Below are 14,280 nucleotides of genomic sequence, written 5' to 3'. Positions count from 1 at the left end.
TACCTTTTAAACAGTTATTTTCTTGCCAGATCTCTTCCATTTTCCTCAAAATCTCAGTTTTGAACTCTTCCATAGCTTGTGAGGAGTTTTCCTTATTTGAGGAGGGTCCGGATGCTTGTTTGTTCTCCTCCTCTGTTTGCTCGGTTGTCTGGATTTTCTCTGTGTAAAAGCTGTCGAGTGTTAAAGACTTCTTTTTCTTGTTGTTATTCTTTCTCTTCAGAATTTCCTGAGGCTGAGTAGCCATCATTACCCCAGCAGCTTCTCAGATTTATCCTCGCGCTCAGTGTCTGTCCTAAGTCTTGCTGCTCTCATGAACAGGCCCCGGAGCTGCCAATGACTCGATGGGTGCCCTAAACTTGCTCTATTTCTTTTTAGCTGGCTTCAGAGCTCTAGATCTTGTGTGTGGAGGGGGTGGGGGTGGGGTCGTTGCTCAGCCTGCGATTTAGTGAGAGCCCTTTATAGCCTGGAAATGTCTCGATTCCACGTACCTTCCATGCTGTGCCCTGTTGTGGGGTTCCTCCATTCGTCTGGACTTGTTTTTATGTCCCCTTGAGGAGTTTTGTGTGTTTCGGTCAGGAGAGGTTAAGAGCTGCTTCTTACTCTGCCGCCATCTTAACCCGGAAAAGCCTAGATCTAGTTTTAATTGTGTGAAAAGTGTTTTGTAGTTGTGTTCATATAATTCCTGTGTATGTCTTAGTAGATAGATTCCTAAATATTTAATATAGCCTAGAGCAGTGGTGGGCAAACTTTTTAAAGAGGGGACCAAAGGAAAGGAAATGCTCATCTGTCAGTCTGTTTCTAAGGTAACACTTTTGAAGTTTCATTTTATTGTATCCTACTCGTTGTATTCGTCAAATTAGGAATAATGTCACAGCCGGATAGAACATTTCAGGGGGCCCACATCTGGATTGCTGGCTGTAGTTTGCCCATCACTGGTCTAGAGTGATTTTAAATGGAATTTTGCTTTCTAACTCCTGCTGCTGCATTGAGTTGCAAATATATAAAAATACTGATGATTTTTGTGGTTTTACCTTGTACCCAGCAACTTTGCTGAAGTTGCTAATTATTTCCACTAGTCTTTTAGTTGATTTTCTGGCGTTCTTTAAGTATACCATCATATCATCTGCAAAGAATTATAGTTTAGTCTTCTCATTGCACATTTTAATACCTTCAATTACTTTTTCTTCTCCAATTGCTACTACTAGTGTTTCTAGTACAATATTAAATAATAGAGGTGATAATGGCATCCTTGTTTCACTACTGATCTTATTGGAAAGGCTTCTAACTTGTTCCCATTGCATATACTTGCTGATGGTTTTAAATATATACTGTTAAATATTTTGAAGAATTGCCCTTCTATTCCTATATTTTCTAGTGTTTTCAGTAGTAATGAGTATTGTACATTGCCAAGGACTTTTTTTCCTGCATCTATTGAAATAATCATGTGATCTTTGCTGGTTTAACTGTTGTTATAGTCAACTATGTGGATGATTTTCATACTATTAAATTATCCTCATACCATTCCTGGTATAAATCTTGCCTGGTCATAGTGGATAATTCTTCTGATAACTTGCTGGAGTTTTTTGCTACTATTATTTTGCATCTATATTCATTAAGTAGATTTTTTCTGTATTTCTCTTTCTTAGTTTTTGGTCTGCCTGGCTTTGGAATCAGTACCATATTTGTGCTATAAAAGTAATTTGATAAAACTCCTCCTTTATTACTTTGTCAAAGAATTTGTATAGTATTGGGTTTAGTTGTTCTTTAAATGTTTGATAGAATTCACTTGTAAATCCATCTGGCCCTGGGGATATTTTCTTAGGAAGTTCCTTGATGGCCTGTTCAATTTCTTTTTCTGAGATGGGATTGTTCCCCTTCTTCTTTTCTGTAGGGTGATAGAATTCTATACACCACTGAATATACTCTTTTTTCCCCCTCTGATCCAGTTACAATGAGAGTAAAGTTTAAGCATTGCCCATCACCACTCTTATCCTCTCCTCTCTGTATTGATTTTTCTTGCCTGTTTATGTTATATAATTTACCCCATGCTAACTCTCCTATCACTTTTCTCTCAGTGCAACCCTCTCTTTCAGCACTTGATTTTTTACATGTCATTCATATACATACATATCATATCATAGATACACATCATTCCATATCATCATATTTACATTCATCATATCATCATATACATCACATTATCATAATCAGCTTATTTCTCCACCCTCTTTATGAGTAAATTCCTTCTCTCTTGTCTATTATTCAGAGTAATTTTTCAAAATTACAGAGATCCTCATTCCATGTAGACATATAAACATTTTGACCTTAATGAGTCTCTTAAATTTTCTCTTTTTTATTTATCTTTCTGGGCTTCTCTTGTGTCTTGTATTTGGCCTTCAAATTTTTTGTTTAGGCCTGGCTTATTCCTCAATTTTCTTGGAATCAAAGGAAAGTTTCTATCTTATTGGACAATTTCTGTCTTTTTGAATGACCTTTTCCCCCCTGAAAGAATATACTCAGTTTTGTTAGATTGCTGACTCTGGTTTGTAAATCCAAATCTTTTGCCTTCCTGAATATCATATTCCATGCTTTTTGATCCTTTAATATAGAGGCTGCTATGTCCTGACTGATCCTGATTGGAGCTCAATGGCATTTGAATGCTTATTTTCTAGCTTTCTGAAGTATTTTGTCCTTGACTTGATGGATCCTCTTAGTTATTACATTCCTGGGAGTTATCAGTTGAGGATTTCTTTCTCAAAGAGATCTGTGAATTCTTTCAATTTCAATTTTATTTTTTGTTCAAATATCTCTGGGTAGTTATCTTTGATAATTTCTTGTAATATGATATTCAAGGTTTTTTATTCATCGTGGCTTTCAGGTAGTCCAATAATTCTCATATTGTCTCTCCTAGATCTATTTTCTAGGTCTGTAGTTCTTTCAATAAAATATTTCATGTTTCCCTTTTTTTATTCCTTTTGATTCTGATTTATTGTTTCTTGATTTCTCATGAAATCATTCATTTCTAGATGGTCAATTCTGCTTTTTAAGACCTAGTTTTCCACTGTTAGTTTTTGATTCTCCTTTTTCAGTTGGTCCATTTCTTCTTGCATCACTTTCCTTTCTTCTTGCATTACTTTCATTTCTTCCTGAATTACTTTTCTTTCTTCTAGCATCACTTTCCTTTCTTCTTAAATCACTTTCATTTCTCTTCTACCTCTCCTACTTGTTTTTTGAAGTCTTTTTTCAGTTCTTCTGGACTCTCTGTCCATTCCATGTTTTTCTTTTGTACATTGCATGAATTTTCTTTCCTTTCACTGTTCCCTTCTGTGTCTGTACCTTGCTCTTTGTCTCCATAATAAGTCTTTAGAGTTATGTGCTTTTTTGGTTGTTTTCTCATTTTTCCTATTTAATTATAGGTAGTTTCTGTTTTCTGGAAAGTTGGGGTACCCTCTTAAACTTCAATTCTTCCTTGTTGCTGTTTTTGGCTTATTTTCTGGGTTGCTGTACCAGTGTACCAGATGGTCTGTGGGCTGAGAGCTCTGGTAGTCCCCTCCCCTTGCTGATTCAATTGACTCTTGAGATGTTGCTAGCTTAAAGACTTTCCTCAGGCTTTGGTGTAAACTTTGGATCTCACTCTGCACTTGATAAAGTCAGGCACTGATCAAAATCTAGCCCACAGCTAAGGTTTATTTTTTTTTACCTCAAGGTGTTCTTGTTTCAATCAGGCACACTCTTGTTTGCCCTGTACTAGAGCGCTATCCTTAGTTTGGGGCTAAAAGATCCCAGGGAAACTTCCTCTGAGAACTGTGTCATCATACCAAACTGAGAATTATGTCTTCATCCCAAACTCAGAATGGGATTCCCTGCTTAGTTCTGGGCCCACATGGATTGGCCCCCTTTAGCCCAGATTGTCCTGGGCTGGGACTCCAGACTTCTTCACAGGTTTGAAATTTCAAGGGGTGTTAGTTGACTTGGACTAGTACTTACCCAGCAGGATCTCAGGGTCTGCCTGCTAAACAGGGCTTAATCTCTAAACCTTTTAGAGCAGATGGTAGGGGTGGGGGAGTGTGGCTTGCTCTTAGCTTGCTCTTGACTCACTGCTATGCCTTCTTCTAGTTCTTCTCCCCTCTCATCCCAGTTCCCCTGATGGTCTCTGACTAACTTTTGGGTTTCTCCTCTTTTGAGGGTTGTTTCACTCTGTCTCATTGTTAATTCCGTCATTCCTATATTCATTTTGTGGAGATACTTTAATCTTAATCACAGAGGATTTTCATGGCTATCTGCTGCCCTAGTTACTCCTCTATCTTTGGAATTTCCTTTTATCTCTTGCTGCTAGCATTTGTTGATATCAGAATGAAAGCTTTAATTCCCTTTCCAAACCTGGTCTAATTTTTTCTTCCTTAGTCAACCTGGTACCACTCATATTTTCCAGGGCCTTACTTTATTGGTGTCATACAGTATGCTCAGCTAACCAGTCAAGATAAACCATTTCAGATTATAATTCCATATTTTAAGAGATTGGTAGCCTCTACCTACTGGGTACTAAGATTACAAGCCTTTGACACCAAAATGGATGAGAGGTTGTTTCTAATATTTTACTTGTTGCTAGGTCAACTCTTGCAGTTGAGTGATAAAATAAATATTCAATCAAAAATAGTTATTAATTAGTTATTCTGTGCTAAACAAATCTTTGGAGGTACAAAGAAAAAGCAAAAACAGTCCCTTCCCTTAAGGACTTTACATTAGAAGATGACATATATGTTAATATAGCAAAAGAAAACATAATACATTTGGAACATAATGTTAGAGGGGATGATAAAGGATTTTGAAAGAGACTCTTTGACATCAGTTATTGAAACAGATACATAATTAAATAGTAAAGATATGTTTTGCAGAAAATAAGTAAATAAAAATCAATATCAATTGCCACTCATTTTTTCTCATTATTTATTTGCTTTGTTTGAAAATCTTTACCTCCATAATATAATTGAATACCTTACGTATGATCTCTGCATATAGGCATGACCTATAGATGTTGATAATATACAGTTAAGATACAATTGCATTCTCCACAAAGACACATCAACCCTGTAGGTTACTGTCATCTCAGTTGGTACAGTCCCATAAATTGACTATTTTGAATATATGGTTATGCTCAAGATGTTATATAGAATGATTTCTTTATAAGAAATGAGGCCTCTTTAACATCCCTCTGAATTTCTATAATTGTATAATGGAGATAAATGGGTTAATTCAAATCAGGAAGGATACATCCAGGTGAAGGAAGGAAGGCAAAAATTAGTCCCTCTTCTAAAAAGTTCATGACTCAAGTCCATTTTGGGAGATAACATGAAAACAACCTAAACAAAAAAGATGAATATAAATGTTACAGCATTTGTTTATTTTTTAAAAAATATTTTCATTTATTTCATTAAGAAATTCCTACTTAGGTCTAATTTTTAAATATTTATTTTATTTAAATTTTGATTTCCATATTTTATTTTTCTCTCTGATACCTATTGCATCCACTGAGAAGTCAAAGTATGTGATAGACATTTAAAATGAGAAGTCATATTAAATATGTATCCACATTAACTGTATTGCAAAACAAAACAAAAAAAAAGAAATAAAATATTATGGAAAATACTTTATTCTGTACCTAGTGTTCAACAGTTCTTTATATGTAGGTAAATAGTGTTTTCCATGATGATTTCTTTGAAATTGTTGTTGGTCCTTATATTGATCAAAGTAACTTAAGTCTTTCACAGCTCTTCATTTCTTAGAGCATAATAGCATGCCATCACAATTATATACTATAATTTGTTCTTCCATACCTCAAATGATGGTCATCTCTTTGATTTCCAGTCCTTCACAACAATAAGTACTGTTCTAAATATTTTCATTTAAATACGTCCTTTTCTTTTCTCTGTTTTAGATGTAGACTTGATATTGGTATTTCTAAATGAAAGGATCTGCCAAAATTTTATAGCCCTAAATATTTCCCAGAATATTATGTCTACACAACTATATCAACAATGCACTATGTTCATCTTTTTCAGTTTTTGTCATTTTCCTTTTCTATCATGTTAGCCAATTAGATAGGGGTAAGGTGATATTTTAGTGTTGTTTAAATTTTCTTTTCTCTTTCCAATAGAAGAAAATTAAATGAGAAAGGGAGTGATATGCCCAACTGGACACAAAATTCTAGAGAAAATAAGGAGAGAAAAATAAAGGTTTTCCTAAGTGAGTAATGTAAAGAAATAGAAAGGGGAAAATAGAATGAGGGAGATGAGATCTCTTCAAGAAAGCTAGAAATATTAAGGGAACATTTTATGCAAAAATGGGCATAATAAAAACCAAAATATGGTAGGGACTTAACAGAAGTAGAAAAGATTAAGAAGTGGAAAGAATCTAGAGAAAAGAATACATAAAACTGAAAAAAGGAAAGGAAAAAATATACCCTAATAACCACAATGGCAACATTCAGGAAAATGAGTTGAAGTGAGCCTTAGGAAGCATTGCTAACAGTGAACCTAGTGGTGACAGAATTCCTATTGAACTATTTTAAATCCCCAAATATGGTGCTGTTAACATACTGCACTCAGTATGTCAGAAAATCTGGAAAACTCAACATTAGTTACTGCATTGGAAAATATCAAATAACGTTCCAAACCTAAAGAAGAATAATATTAAAAATGTTCTAATTACGGAAAAATTGCTCTCAGTTTACACACTAGAAAGGCTATGCTAAAGATTTTACAAGTTAATATTCAGCAGCATCTGAACCAACAATTTCAGAAGTACAGGTTGTTTTTGAAAGATGCAGAGGAATCGGAAAACAAATTGCCAATATTAGCCAGCATTCCATGGATTATGGAGAAAGCAAGGGAGTACTAGAAAAAAGAAATCTACTTCTGCTTCACAGACTAAACTAAATCCATGGACTGTGGATGTAAGCAAAATGTGGCAAATCCTTAAAAAAGTAGCAGTAATAGATTATCTAATATGTGTATTCCTGTGAAACTATGGAATCAATGTGAGAATCAAGAAGTAACAATTAAAACTTAACATCAGACAACTGACTTGTTTAAAATTGAAAAAGGAGAACTTCAATTTTTAATTTTGTCCTTTAGAATTTCTCTTTAGTGTTAACCTTGAGACTTAGATCTGAAGGCTTTTTTAAAACTCAGGTCTGGTATTTTCTTCAGGAACATTTGGAAGTCCTCTAATTAAATATCCTTTTTTAATCTTTCAGAATATCATTTATTAAGTCCTCCATGTCTTTTATGTGGAAGCTACAATATATTATGTGTTCATAAAATTAGATCCATGATATTTTAATTATTTCTTTCTGGATACTTTCAGTATTTTCTCTTTAACATAGAAGCTATAAAATTTAGGTAAAATATTCCCGTGTTTTCATTTAGAGATTTCTTTCAGGAGTCATTTGTTCACTTCTTTCAATTTCTATTCTACCCTTTTATTACAAATTAGCAGGAAAGTTTTCCTTTATTATTTCTTTTTATTTTATTTTATTTTATTTTTTTAACCCTTGTACTTTGGTGTATTGTCTCATAGGTGGAAGATTGGTAAGGGTGGGCAATGGGGGTCAAGTGACTTGCCCAGGGTCACACAGCTGGGAAGTGGCTGAGGCCGGGTTTGAACCTAGGAGCTCCTGTCTCTAGGCCTGACTCTCACTCTACTGAGCTACCCAGCTGCCCCTCCTTTATTATTTCTTGATATATATTTAGGTTCTTTTTGATCATGGATTGTAAATATTACAATATTTAAAAATATATCTTTCCTGGATCTATACTTCAGATAATTTATTTTGCCAGTAAAATTATTTAACATTTATTTCTGTTCTTTTTAAATTCATTTGACTTTGTTTTATTATTTCATGAAACCCATGGAAACATTGGCTTCCACTTGCCTAATTCAGATTTAAGAAATTGTTTTCTTTAGTATGCATTAGAACCTCCTTTTCTATTTAGCCTTTTCTTCTTCTTAAAAAGTTATTTTCTCCACTGACATTTTGTACCTCTTTTACCAGTAGGTCAGTTTTTACTCTCTTTTTTAATGTGTTATTTTGTGACTAATTTACCTTGCTGTTATTTTCTTTTCATATTTTCATTGTATCTCTCTCATTTTCACAATTTTCTTCTACTATTCTTATCTATTTCAGGAATTTTTTTTGTGGTTTTGTTTTTAAATATAATTTTCTTTGAAGTTTTTGTGCATAGCTCTTTTCACATTGTTTCTTCTTCTGCATTTATAACATTTTTTCTCTGCTACAACTTTTTATATTTCAATCCATTTTTTGCTGTTTGTTCATTTTCCAGTTCATTTCTTAACCTTAAACTTCTTATTAAATTTGGGTTCTTCTCACTTGGGAATGATGCAATGTGCCAAGCTTTAGGCTTTATAATGTTATTGTATTCAGAGATAGTTCTGGAGATCTTCAAAATTTTGGTGCTTTCAAGGTGATATGATGAGGGGCTGAAGTTTGGTCACTGCTCTTGTAATCTGTGTTGTGGTGTTTATCAATAAAGTCCCCTTGCTACTCTCTTTTTTTCAATCCTCAGGACCTTGAAGTGAAACCAAGGTCTCTGCTCCCTTGTATATGATCACAAGCTCTTTTCTCTTCCCTAAAATTGACCAGGACTTCTTCTCCTTGAAGCTGTAAGACTTTGTCCTCTTCTTATACCTGGAACTATGATCAGATTCCAAGTTCTCTTCAGACCTTAAGAGCTAGTGTTCCTCTCATTTTTGAAACTCCAGTAAGGAGCCTCGTTCCCTTTGAATTGACTACAATGGTTTTCTACCTTGAGGCTGCTGCCCATTATTAAGTACAAGCAATGCAATAAGGTCTTAAACCATTATGTCAGTTACCTTACAGCTGATGACAGCTCTGGGTTTATTTTTATCTCTTTCTGAACAGTTGTGGCCCCTTTACCATGCCTGGGCTGAAAGCCAATGAAGCTGCTCTGCATATCAAAGATGATACTGCAGCCACTATGCTATAATTGAAGTCAACACTTCAGTGTCAAAATCTGTTCCTGCCTACTCTAGAAATTGTCTTGGACTGGAAAAAACGCCACACTCAAACATTTTGTTGGTTCCATTGGTCCAGAATTTAACTTAATGTGTAAGTTTAAAGTTTTTTTGTTTTGTTTTGTTTTTCCAGAATAATACTTGGACATTTCATTTGAGTTGATCCCACTTCTTTGCCATATTGGCTATGCTAAAATGCTTTTATCAAAGAAATGGGAGCTCTAGATGAAAAATAAATTTAAAAAATGAGAGCTATGAAAGAACAAATTGCAAGATTAACTAACACTTTGACCCAAGTGTTACAAAAGGTTGCCCAAGTAACAGGCTGAAATGAAGTTACATGGCTCCATGAGACAGAGAATAAGAAATATTAAAAAAAATCAAAAGATGGAAAAATAAAAGGAAATGCAAGATATCCTGTGACAAAGCAAATGACCAAGGAAACAGAGAATACGATAAGTTTAATTAATGATTAAGCAATATCATTAACATCAAATTGAATCTATTAATTGATTAGTATGATTCTGCATTAAGAGGTAGTCCCAGCTATTAGTAAATTGAATAGCCAAGGTAAGTCAATTTTAATATTTAATGTTAGTGGCAAGATAATATGTGACCATATCAGAAAACAAATATATTTGCTTAAGTATAATGAATATATAAGATTAGTTGTTTTTTTTTTCAACCCCACCTTTCTCTCCTTATGAAACCTTTCTGTTGACAAATACAAGAAACTCAAAGAGATCAGCCATAAGAACCCTGAAAAAACCCATAAGGAAATTACATTGGACCAGCCACAACCACAAATAATGGGAACAGAATGAAGTTACAGAATTTCTTTTGAGTTTTTCTCAAAACTTTTGCTCCATTCCTGCTTGTTGTTTCTTATGTAATTATTGCTTCTGTAAGCCCATTAACTTCATATGACTTGCAAGCATATTAAAGCCAATGTAGTCAGAAGACTTTTGTCCCCAGTGTTTTTCATTACAGTAAAAATACTATAAGATCATTGTATGACCTGAATATCATGACCAAACGACTTGTTTAGATATGAATTTCAGGTTTTTCACAGTGGCTGAAGTACTTGTACTAGTGGCTTGTATGAAGAATCATCTTGGTTAGAATATTACTTTCAACATTTATGAGCTTTGTGAACATGTGTGTAGCCTCTTTGAACTTTAGTTTATTGTGAAAAGACAGGGTTTTAATGAGATGATCTCTCACTTATATTCTGATATTATATCAGATACTATTGATCTTTGTAACCATTAAAAAAACATCTTTAAACCACATTGAAGGGGACAGCTGGTGACTCAGTGGATTCAGCATCAGACCCAGAGACAGTAGTTCCTGGGTTCAAATCTGACTTCAGACATTTCCTAGCTGTGTGACCCTAAGCAAGTCACTTAATCCCCATTGCCTAGCCCTTACAACTCTTCTATCTTAGAATCAATACCCAGTACTGATTCTAAGACAGACGGTAAGAGTTTAAAAAAATATAAAATAATAAAAAAATAAACCACATTGAACTTAAATTCCTTCATGAACAAAATGCAAATGATAATATCAGCTCTCAGGATTGATATAGAAGGTAAAGAATATCATGCATATAAAGTTATGCAAATCATTATTTTACATAAATGATATTATAAAAGCATCAAGTTAGAACAGTGCTAGATAAGATGTTAGGAAAACTCAGTTCAAATCTACTCTCATACATTTACTATCTATGTGGCCCTGACCAAGTCACTTAACTTCTGGTTTCCCGGTTTCCTCAAATATAAAGTGGGAATAATAATAGCAACTTCCACACAGGATTATTGTAAGGATAAATAAGATCATATTGCTCTACTGTTTTTTTTCATAATGCTTGGCACATCATAGGTGCTTAATAACTATGTTCTTTTCCATTTTTATTTATTAATATTGACATTAAAATATTGCATATAAAATATCATGCATTTGAATTCTTTTTACATATGAATTATCATGTGCATACCTTTCCTTTTAATTTTGCACACTTTGTGAATCTATTTCTATTTTAATGAGCTTCTAAATTACGAACTGGAAATGACATGAAATAATTAAAGGAATCAAATGCCAGTTACTTTTCAAAGTGCCAATATTTTGACATGATATGAAAGTTGATTTCTTTTCTAAATGCTAATACTGAAATTAAGATGGATCTATACCAAATTAGAAAAATACCAATGGGCTTTATGTAATAGCTTTTAATTGTATTGTTTAAATTCTAACACTTCAGTTTTATACTCATTTTGGCTTTTGCATAATTAATTTGCATATTTCCAGAATGCATTATGAAACTTTTAAATAGACGTTTTGTTATTAATGATTGATAAAAATATATTATTCAGCATTTTTGCTTGTCATCATAAAAGGCACAATAAAATTGAGAAAGCAAATTAAATCTCTTTTCCCTGGTATTTAAATCAAAAGAAACTCAAATAACAAGTTCTTTATAATGCAAGGAATTTCATGTTTACATTAAAATTTAGTAAAAGAGCAACTTGTAAAAATATGATATATGGTCTTTACTAAAATAAGAAACATTATTTTGAAAAAAACTCAAAATTCAGATTCGTAAATACAAGTATATTCATGAAAAATTTTTTTATGTCCCAAACAAATAATAAAACCCCAATAATTTTTTGTTTGTCATAATCTAGCTACCATTTATATATTTATTAAGAGCTACAATGACATGGAATAGGATTAACAGATTTTTTTCTATCAGATAAATCATGGGTTATCTTTATAACTACATAACTATATATGTGTATATATATATATATGTGTGTGTGTGTGCATATATATATATATGTATATATATATCTTCAAACTTAAGCTAAATAATTTAGAAAGAGAAAAATACTGCAAATCTATGATAATGCTCCTTAATAGTTTTAAAAGAATATTTGACAATAAAATCTAAACAATATTACTGTTACCTTGACCAAATAGTTTCTATTTGAAACACTGTTTTTAAATAATTAAAATATACTTGCTATCATTTCATCAAGCTGACAACTTAAATAGGACTTCTCCGAACTAATATTTAATAAATTCAATCAATAAGCATTTTTAAACTCTTTAAATGTCACACACTTTACTAAGTCTGGGGATACAAATAAGAAAAAGATAGATGAAAATATTCCCTGACCTCAAGAAGCTCACAACATAATGAAAGAAAATACAAACTGATGTTTAAGATTGTGTTGGGGCGTAAAGGTAGTTATCATGGTGGAAATGCTAAAGTACAAATTAGTCTAACCAGGTTGGAACCAAACAAATGCATGCCTAATAGCCCTCCTTAAGTGGAAATTTGGTGAGGAAGTTTTCTTTCTACCCTTCATTTAGAGTTGTTATGAAGAAGTAGGTAATCTGAGCAGGTCTTGGGGCAATTTGGATAGTGAGGAAGGATAAAGGGGAAATAGGTGATTATAAGGTGATTGGAGGAGAAATGAAGGCAAGGGAAAGTATATAGGAAATAAAGGAAATGGAGTATGTAGAAGGGCAGCACAAACAGGTTTATTCACTGAGGCTTGAGACAGAGGATACAGGGAGGAATTAGGCTAGTAAGAAATATTTAGATCAAGGCTGGGGTTTTTCTCTTGTTAGTTTCTAAAGTCCTTTGAAGGAGGAGTCGAAAGGACTCCTCCTTGCCAGTGAAACTGATGGCTGCAGGAAGTCTCGGGTAAGGACTTCCTGCCAAGATGGATCCCCACAGTTCCCTCTAGAAAATAAAAGAAAATGATTCCTTCCCTCTTTAGCCCTTGCCTCAATCTTCAATACAATCATTCACCAGAGGCTTTGAGTAGATAACAAAGGGGATTTATTAATGTCAGGTCAATCAGAGGGAAAGAGGTTCAGGTTTTCCTAACTGCTGCTAGGGAGAGGGCTAATGGTGGGGGATGGGTCTCAGGAGAGGCTTAGACAGAAAGAGTCTGGCTATCCCAGTCAGGAAGGTTTGACTGCCTTTCAAGTAAAGTATTTATCAAGTCACTAAACTAGGGGTGATTTATTTGAGGATGCCCTACTTGTCTACAGAAACTAAAGCCACAATGTTCAATCACCAAGCCCTCCCTTCCTCCCAGGGCCCAAAGGGAAATTCAGGAGAAAGGGAGGGATGTAAATGAAGAGAGATCAGGGAGAGGTCTAGAGAAATCAGATAGGTCTAAATTTCCTCAAGACAAAATAAGCACAGGCCAAGGCCAAAACTAAAAGGCCAAAGCCAAGTCGAAAAGCCGAAGCCAACAGGCTAAGCCAAAGCTCGAAAGGCAGAAGCCTCAGCCAAAGTGAAAGCCAGAAGGCAAAAGCCCCATCAGTTGGAACTTCAGTCCTATTTATAGCCTCAGACTTCCAATGGTCTTTCTGAAGATTCTAAAACCTCTAACTGCCAGGTAGTGACAGTTTGAAATTATAGAAGCAAAAGTTTCTGTTAGCCACCTTGCATTACAGAGGGTTATTGGAGCAGAGGCTTCTCTGTTGAATAGATATAAAATATGAACACACCAGCTACTAGGCTACTTAGTGATATCCATTCATTCATTTATTCATACATTCTTCAGTCATTATTCATTTATTTACTTATTTATTATTCTATTTCTTGATTTCTGGAGTAAGACAAGAAATAAAATAGAAATAGAACAGACACAACAAATGATTCTTAATCCTATAAGGTCCCCTTTTGCTTTTGTTGTTGTGGTTTAGATTTCATTAATAATAAAAAAATTATTGGTGGAACAAGTTATATGCCTACTCTTTTATGTATACAAGATCTTTATGAGCCTCACAAATAATTGCCCATTGTCACTCTGTTCATAAATGTTAGTTAAGAAAAAAAAGCGGAAGACATATGTTTATCATGGATATTTATCCCTGTGATAGATGGGATGATTCTTCCCAGACTTTAGGTGAGCAATTCCATGTGGATAAGTGATGTTCCATAAGTTCCTTTCATCCATGACAACATGCTTATTTCTATTACCCCAAATCACATGATATCTACAATCTGTATAATAATTTTACTTGCATGTCTCAAAGGAAAGACAAAGTAATTAAAGAGTTTTTTGTACAGATGAAATGAGAGATTGTAAATGTTAAATCACTGGTATGGAGAATTCACCTATGAATTCTCCATACCAGCATATATATATATGTGTGTGTGTGTGTGTGTGTGTGTGTGTGTGTGTGTGTATAATGTGT

This window comes from Gracilinanus agilis, chromosome 6 (assembly GCF_016433145.1).
Source record: "Gracilinanus agilis isolate LMUSP501 chromosome 6, AgileGrace, whole genome shotgun sequence".
NCBI lineage: Eukaryota > Metazoa > Chordata > Mammalia > Didelphimorphia > Didelphidae > Gracilinanus > Gracilinanus agilis.
This window is presented reverse-complemented; position numbering follows the sequence as displayed.